The sequence below is a fragment of the Olea europaea genome, chromosome 8 (assembly GCF_002742605.1).
Source record: "Olea europaea var. sylvestris chromosome 8, O_europaea_v1, whole genome shotgun sequence".
Classification (NCBI taxonomy): Eukaryota; Viridiplantae; Streptophyta; class Magnoliopsida; order Lamiales; family Oleaceae; genus Olea; species Olea europaea.
Genome location: NC_036244.1, coordinates 15,888,605 through 15,896,920, shown reverse-complemented (window position 1 = coordinate 15,896,920; position 8,316 = coordinate 15,888,605). Strand labels below are relative to the sequence as shown.

The following is an 8,316-nucleotide window of genomic DNA, read 5'->3' as shown; positions in this document are numbered from 1 at the left end:
AAAAAAAAAAAAAAAAAAAAAAAAAAAAAAAAAAAAAAAAAATCCTAGATGGCATGAAAAGCTAGAAAATGAATTCCATAGAAAAATAGAGCCATCAAATAAGCAAAAACATGGAATTGGAATTAATTTTCCATTTTCCTTGGAAAATTTGGGTGTATCAAACACACCCTTGTGGTACATTTAGCACGCTACACAAGATAATTGAAAAAATTTATGCCATTATCCAATCAAGCATACTAAATGTTGATAACCTTGGAGAAATGTATTGAACAATTAATTAAGACTTTGATTTTCAATTCACCAAGGCTATCAGTGTCGAACAATTGAAATTTACCATATCTAGAAAATACAAAAAACTATCAAACTCCTGGCCACATTATATATTAGAGACAAAAAGTTGCCACCGGAGAGGAAATCAAAGATTTTATCCCAATTTATTATTCAAGCAACTAAATGCAAAATGCACAAGCATTTCAAGTCCTTGATCAATTATTCCTGCCCTAGTGGACAAAATGGCATTATCTTTCACTCTTAATAAACATATGCACTTTGCTTTAAGAGGTACGATTTGTAAAACCTCGGCCACGACTCCTTCCATATCCACCGCCACCATAACCCCCCCTTCCATGGTAAGAGCCTCGGAACCAACCACCACCTTGAGGGCCACGACCTCCTCGGCCACCACGATACCTTGAGAAATCTCCAAATGTCTGCATCAATACATGCATCTTAGCCAACAAATGGAAAATCAACATATGGGAAAACCATCACAACCAAATGAGCATACCTCTGTATCTAACTTCATTTGCTCTGAATACCTAGTCCTTCCATGACTTGACTCATTGTCAAGGGCATTACATGAAATGGAGCAAAAAAAGTCGTCCTTTTTGTAAACAAACTTCAAAAGAAAAAGTAGGGTGGTAAGGAGAGGTGAAGCAATCATAGAATAAAAAGCATTCACAATTAAAATAATTACCGTGATCCCAATCTTTGGCAGTTCAGTATCACCTTCATCACGTGAATCATCATCTTCATTGCTACCATTTTCATTCCCTTCCTTAGACTAGGATTTGTTATTTTTACCCAGATGACCCCATACTTCATCCTTATTGAATTTTTCATTTATTGCCATAAAATCAAAATCTTCCATAAATTTTGTCACATGATGGGAGACCTGCAAGGTCAATGATCAATTTCCAAATCAGGGACTCCCATTAACAGTCAACAACACATAAGCAAAACATTTATAATTTTAAAAGATCTCAGATTATATTCATCTCATATTAAACAATTCGAAATCTCGCATATCAAAATAGGCTAAGTTTATCTGACATGATTGGGGCTCCCTCTAATTACAATCTCAAGTGTTTATTGACTCAAAAACTAGATTAAGAAATGAAGGCACTATTCTTCCTGTGATGTGATACCATCTTCTGGTCCATTTTAAAGACATTGACTTAGGGCGTGACAAGAAAGGAGAGAGAAGAAATGGTAGGACGAAAATATGTACTTCTGATCCAATAATAATAAAGTTGTGTTCAAAATGAAAAATCAGAGCCCATCCTTAACTCCAAGGTAACTTCTAACATGTAACAATCAATTAAAAACATCTATCTGACTAACATAAGATGACATTCTAACAGACAAAAAACCCTAATCTAATTAAGACTGCTTGTCAAATTTATAAATGGTTTATAGATAGAAATAGTAAGAAGAATAGTAATGGATCCCACAAAATGTGTGAATATAATGAGTAAAAGTAATTATGAATATTAGGTTGAAAGTAATGTTTGGTTTTGACTAAATTTATAAACAATTTATAAATTTGTTTGCCAAATGAAGGCAAAACGTCTATCTCTTCTACTTGGATGTTTTCTTCAATAAGCAATAGTATTTGCCATTTGACCTTCTACAAGTCTACAACTTTAGAGGAAAGGATTGATGAGGGTTGGTTCACCAATGCATGGAAAAAGGAGGCATGATATTTTGTGAGAATTTAAATTCAACAAACTGTTAATGAAACATATGGCTAAAGCTACCACAACATAATGTAGAGAGACATGAAAGTAGTATATAAAGGCTACGGAGATTATTGGGGGTTGGGGGGGGAGCGGGTTGAATGAATGAAACAAATCTAAGATTAAATATAGTGAATAAAGTTCTTACCCCAGTTCCTCTTCCCCCACGCCCTCTGTAATTATTACACATGTGATAACTAGCTCCACTTGGCTAAAGGACATCAGAACAATACAACATTAGCTTTTGAAGCAGCTTCCATCAGATAGTACATTCACAAACCAATTTACGCTCAAAATGTGCAAAAATAATTAGTCATAAAATTTCAACATAAATTTATCAACATGTCAAGGAAACATCACTTTGAAGATTTTATCTAAGCAAATAAATTAATATGGTATTGGTTAAAGGAGGTGTGTCACACCTTGCAGCTTCTAAGTGACCAAACAACTTCAAAATATCTCTAGTCCATGGATCATACACATGAAAAATATAGCATACTCAATTTTATTTCCTAGCTGGCCGGCTGGCTAGTGTTTGAGCCCCATTTTTCTAAAAATTCATTTTTTTCGAAACTCATTATCAACCACACATTCTTCAATAAAATAATATTACACGCAAACCAAATTTTTTTCTTAATTTTTAACCACACATTTTTCATCAATCTACTATTCAAAATGCATTCTTCCCCCTTAAAATGGGACTCAAACAAGGGCTTAATTCCGAGTTAGTAGAATGTGATCATATTTAAGGAAAAGAAAAGATTCATGTAGACAAGCTACTGAACCAATATGAAAGGGAAAAAAATAGTCAACCACTTGTGTGATCAGTGATGCCTATTTTGAGCATTCAAATAGACGGCTTTATCAGCTTAATCAACCAAACAATCGATACAATGAACAGATTTTCGAAGAACTAGTTTCACTTGAAGCCAAACTAGATTTTAAATTACCAAGGGTGTCAAAACTGAAAATTCAATATAAATTATGGGTTTTGCTTCGATGGTGCAATTTCAATGCTTTAATCTTTTCACTTTAATCACTTATCTTCTCATATGGTTCTCCACATTCTTTAAAACTCACAAAGCTCCTATGATCTATTCAATATTCTAGACAAAAATGATTCTGTCTTCATAGCATTCAATCATAATGATTGAATTTTAATAAATGAATAAACAACAAATAAGTGTTTTGAGTGCCTGTAGGTATGCATGCAAAGAAGGGAAGGAAACCTTATGGGCTCGCATGCTCGGTAGTAAAGGTAATATTGGCATTTGAGATTCAGTTGCCACCCGGGCTGGCTATTCTGATGATGGCTTAGGTGACACTTGAACTACTTCCACATCCTTTTGAGCTGTTTGCAAAGACTGAGTTGAAGATAACGGAGGTGGTCCAGACTGCAATAGCTGCCCTGGGGTTACAAGTGAAGGTGTGGATGTTTCTAAAAGACCAAGGCTAGATGACCCAGAACCAGATGTAGCAAGACGAGACATGGTATGCTGTGTCAAGGGTGTTGTGACATATTTTGTAAGACTGCTAGCGACCGAAAATGCACCAGCATTGTCAGGAGTCAATGTAGATACAGGGGCTGAGGATGGCAACTTAGAACTTGGTGTTAACGTAGGGATGGCAAATACAGAAGCTTTGTTTGGTAACAGGTTTGTTGTTGTTTCAGATGCCAGTGCAACGGACTGCAGTGGAGGAACACTAAAATGCTAAAAATTGGAGGTACATTAGCAGAACTAGAGCTGTTGGGAAGTAAGGGAGAATTATAATCGTTTAAATTAGATCCTGGTAAGCTTGATGCTCCTGTCTGTAAAGATGTGGTGATACCAGAATACTGCATCTGTTGCATGGTGGTAGGAGGCATTGACAGCCCCATAGGTGGTCGAAGCAAGGATTGTTGTGGCAGTTGAGGCATACCGTTAGGTGCACCATAAAATCCCTACCAATACATTGGCATCGCTAGCCCACTACCATTTGCATTTGGAGGAGAAGGACCCCAAGAGTTCAAGTTCCCTCCCGATTGATATAAAGGCAGACCACTTTGAAGAGCTGATCCAGGATGTCCCAAATGTGCAGAATGGGAACCAGGATCAGCCACAGGCCCACTAGTAGCTGTGGGCAAACTTGTTGATGTGGTTGCTTGATGCGGATAGTGAGACTGCAGTGAGAATAAGACAGATTAGTTTCAAATCAATTCAACCTCTAGCATCATATCACATCCCCCGCAGTCTTGGTAATACTTGCCTGAATAATGGCAGGATCATTGTTTATATTGTTTACAGGCGGTGTAGTTTGAATGGGAGGAGAAGATTTCACTTGCAAATCCTGCGAAATAGAAAAGATGTAGTCAGATTATTAGCGAATAGGAATACAGATAGAGTAAAGAAGAATTAATACCAAAACACAAGTTGGAAAAAAAAAGGCTTAATCATGTTCCAGTAAGAATGTGGCATGACATCATAGGTGTTACAGTAAAAAATTGCCAATGCAATGTACAATCATAGTGTAATGGTCATTTTTCACAAGTATGCAAAATTTCCATATTGCCATTCTCTTCTAGACTAACTGTTCTACCCCCCATCACACACCAACCTCCAAAAACAGGGTAAAGAAGAAACAGAATGAAAGCATGTATTTTCATCTAAAAAAATAGTCAAAACAGTAAGTAAAATCGTAAGGCATTTATTCTTATTGTGAAAAGGATAAAAGCTTGGACTCCATTTGGGAAGAATTTATAAACAGTTTGGTTTATAAGTAGATAAAAATGAATAGTAAATAAGTGGATAATACTTGTGGGCCCATAGAAATATGGGGTAGACAATGATGTTTGAATATTTACAAATGATTCATAAATCATTTATAAATTAGCCAAACAGAGGCTTAGAAAACCTTGTATTACATCAAAATCTGGAGACTGACCAATATGTTAAATAAGATGCATTTACTCAAAACAAGCAAACCACACATGAATCAAGAAAAAATTTGCAAGACAAACTACACAAGCATACAGTTTCAAACCGATACCTTAATATCACTTCCTCGAAACAGTATGTATTCATAGATTTTGTCGCCGGGAGGGACTTGTGGGCCATCCTTTTTCTGTCCTTCGGTTCCGAATGATCTCACTACCACAGCATGAACAAGCATGAGCTCCATTGTGAAACGACGTTAAGTCATTACAAAGCAACCATTAAGGCAACTAAACTAGCTTAAAGGTCATATTGAACAGGCTATAACATCAACTTGTGAAACTTAAATAAGCTTCCAAAAATTAATCATTTTCTAGGCCATATTACTGAAAATTCGATTTATTAATTTGTCATATACTGATTAAGAGATTTGTAACATGGACCAAATACATGAAATCTCAAGAAATGCGTATGGCCAAGAACTCCAAAACCATTTTTAAGCCCTACGAGTGCAGTAGAGTTGTTGTGCAAACAATCTATAACCCATCTCGTGGGCACTACAATGTAATCAGTGACAGATATATTATTTAGAAATAAATTTACAATTTACTTAATAAGCATCATTAGTCATGTCTATTTTGTCATCGACATTTTTACTAGAAAACTTAAGAGTTAATTGTTCCAATGATCACTGAACTAAGGTCCATATCTTTGATTGACCACTAAAATTTAAAATATCGAGTTTTGATCACTAAACTTAGGTTCATATCTTTGATTGGTCACTGAAGTTTAAAATGTTGAGTTTTGGTCACTGAATTTAGATCAATGTCTTCGATTGCTCACTGAACTTAGGTTCATATCTTAGATTGCTCACTAATGTTTAAAATGTCGAATTTTGACCACTGAACTTTGAAATATATTGTACGTTACTCACTAGCATAATTGTTGAGCTCTAAAAAATATCGAATTTACAGTGAATAATGTACAATATTTTTCAAAGTTCAGCGAGTAATGTACAATATTTTTCGAAGTTCGGAGGTCAAAACTCGAAATTTTAAACTTCAGTGAGTAATCGAAGACATGGACCTAAGTTCAACGGCCAATCACCTAAGTTCAGTGATCAAAATTCGACATTTTAAATTTCAGTGGTCAATCAAAGACGTGAACCTAAGTTCAGTGACCATTGGAACAATTAACTCAAAACTTAACTAGTTCAGATTCTTTTCTCAAATGAGCTCGAAAACACTACTTTTTATCCCAAATTTAGATTGCTAATAACTCAACCGATAATTAGCATAAGCCAATCCATTGAAAACTAATTAACAGTGTAAATTAATTAACTATCAATTTCTCGTGTTGTGAGTAGTATTCACATCAAGGTGTTTTTTTTTTTTTTTTTTTTTTCGGTGCGATTGTTTAACCCACAAAATAGCAAAGAATAATTATTTCCCCAATCCACAAAACCAAAATATAAAATGAAAAAAATAATTTATTTTAATATGAAAAATATCAAGTCAATAACACCAGTTAAACAAAAACGTCTTCTTAACCGCCAAAAAATAAAATAAAATAAAATAAAATCTAATAGGAAAAGAATCAATCAAGAATTATCCAAAAGTTAAATAAAATTTCAGCCAAAACTCGATCAAGAAACAGATATAACGGTAATCCCCATTCGTCTAAAACAGAAAAATGTTCTTAAAATATATGCTATAAAGAAGCATCCACATAATAAACCAATTAATCATAAAAAACTCACCAAAACATTAAACAATTTCATCAAATGCTAAAATTTACAGAAAAAGCATGAATGACTTGTTAATAATTTCCTTACCATTGCGGAGGCCGATGCTGAACTCTTCAATGTTAATGTTGTAGAGTATGCCTTCATACCTGACCTCACTTTTCGATGTCAAGCTTATTACGCTACCGATGTAAAAATCCACTGATGCTCCACCGCCAGATCTACTACTCGACGCCGCCGTTGAACTCTTCGCTGTCATCCCTTTCCGCCGTTAAATCTTTCAATTAGATAGGACAAAAATGTATATATGCAGACAGTGAATAGTCAGAAAGAATATTGTACTGAGTGAAGATTATTGATTATTTTAGGGTTTTAAGTTATCCGTTTTTCAATTATACTCTTTATTCTCGTTTATCTGTGGATAAATTATTATACTTTTACTTTTATATACTTATTTTAGCAACTTCTTGTGTGTAAAATGGGCCAGCAGATAAGCCCACTTTAACTATGGGCAATGGTGAACTTTTTGCTTCGACGTCTGTTTGATAGGGTTAATTAGGCATACTATCCAATTGAATAAGGATAAAACTTGGTATACATAATTACAAGCACAACTCTTAAATTAGGGAAAAAATCATAGTTCAGTGATTAAGTATACACCAAATCATATGTCAAGTGTATAGTTTGAAGATTCAAAAATCAAATGTATATATACACACATACACAGTTACGTCCATTTCCTACAATGAAGCATAGTTTTCCTTCTATTGTAGGATTCCTTTCAATATAAAATCGACATTCCAAAATTAAAAAATTCAACTGGCATTCAGATTCTCATGGTTAAAAAACCTAATTTAGTCTTCAAAGAGAACAAAGCAAGTAATAGTGTCCATTGATTTCGATGATAAATTGAACAATTTCACCCACAATGAAATTTCGCGTTACAGAATTTCGAATCGTTCCGATAAATTAAATACAATTGTCGGAGAAAACAATAAGGGTAATCATTCAATTTCATTCTATGATCATGAATTGATTAATACGTCACATTTGCAGTAGAAGAATCCAATGCTAGTCACAAAAGTGCTGATCATCGCTGGTAAATAAAATACAGGCAAATGGACAGTGTCTATAGAAGTATAACACGAAATTGTGTTAGCTCCTAACCAGAAATGGAGTTGTGGAAGGCCTACTGAGAAAAGAAACGGATCATCTAGAGAAGAGAAACCAACAGTGAAATATGAACGATGTGGAGGACATGGTCACAACCGTAGGAGATGTTCCATTCTGACCCCATTGAGCTAATATCACATTGACAATAACACATGATACAAATAGGTCAAAGATATATCATCTTTTTGTATTTGAAACATTCATTGGTATAACAAGATTGACATTATATGTGACCATTGTTTTTTTCAATTTTGCAAATGTTATTTGAGTCAAGTAATTGTTTGTTAATAATTCATTTACACATGGTTGCATTTGTTAGTCAGCTTGATACAAAACTGTGACCTGTGGACTATGGAGGTGTGAAGCACACTATTCAATACACACCATGAACTATGACCAGGTTTCCACACGCACATATGACCTCAGTGATGCACAATGTACCAAGCTGTATACATAGTTGTGTCCTGAG

At 34.6% G+C, this 8,316-nt stretch overlaps 1 pseudogene; it reads right to left on the bottom strand.

Moving 5' to 3' along the window:
- Positions 1-201: 201 nt before the first annotated feature.
- On the bottom strand, positions 202-7,078 carry LOC111398963 (annotated as a pseudogene).
- Between the last annotated feature and the right edge of the window lie 1,238 nt (positions 7,079-8,316).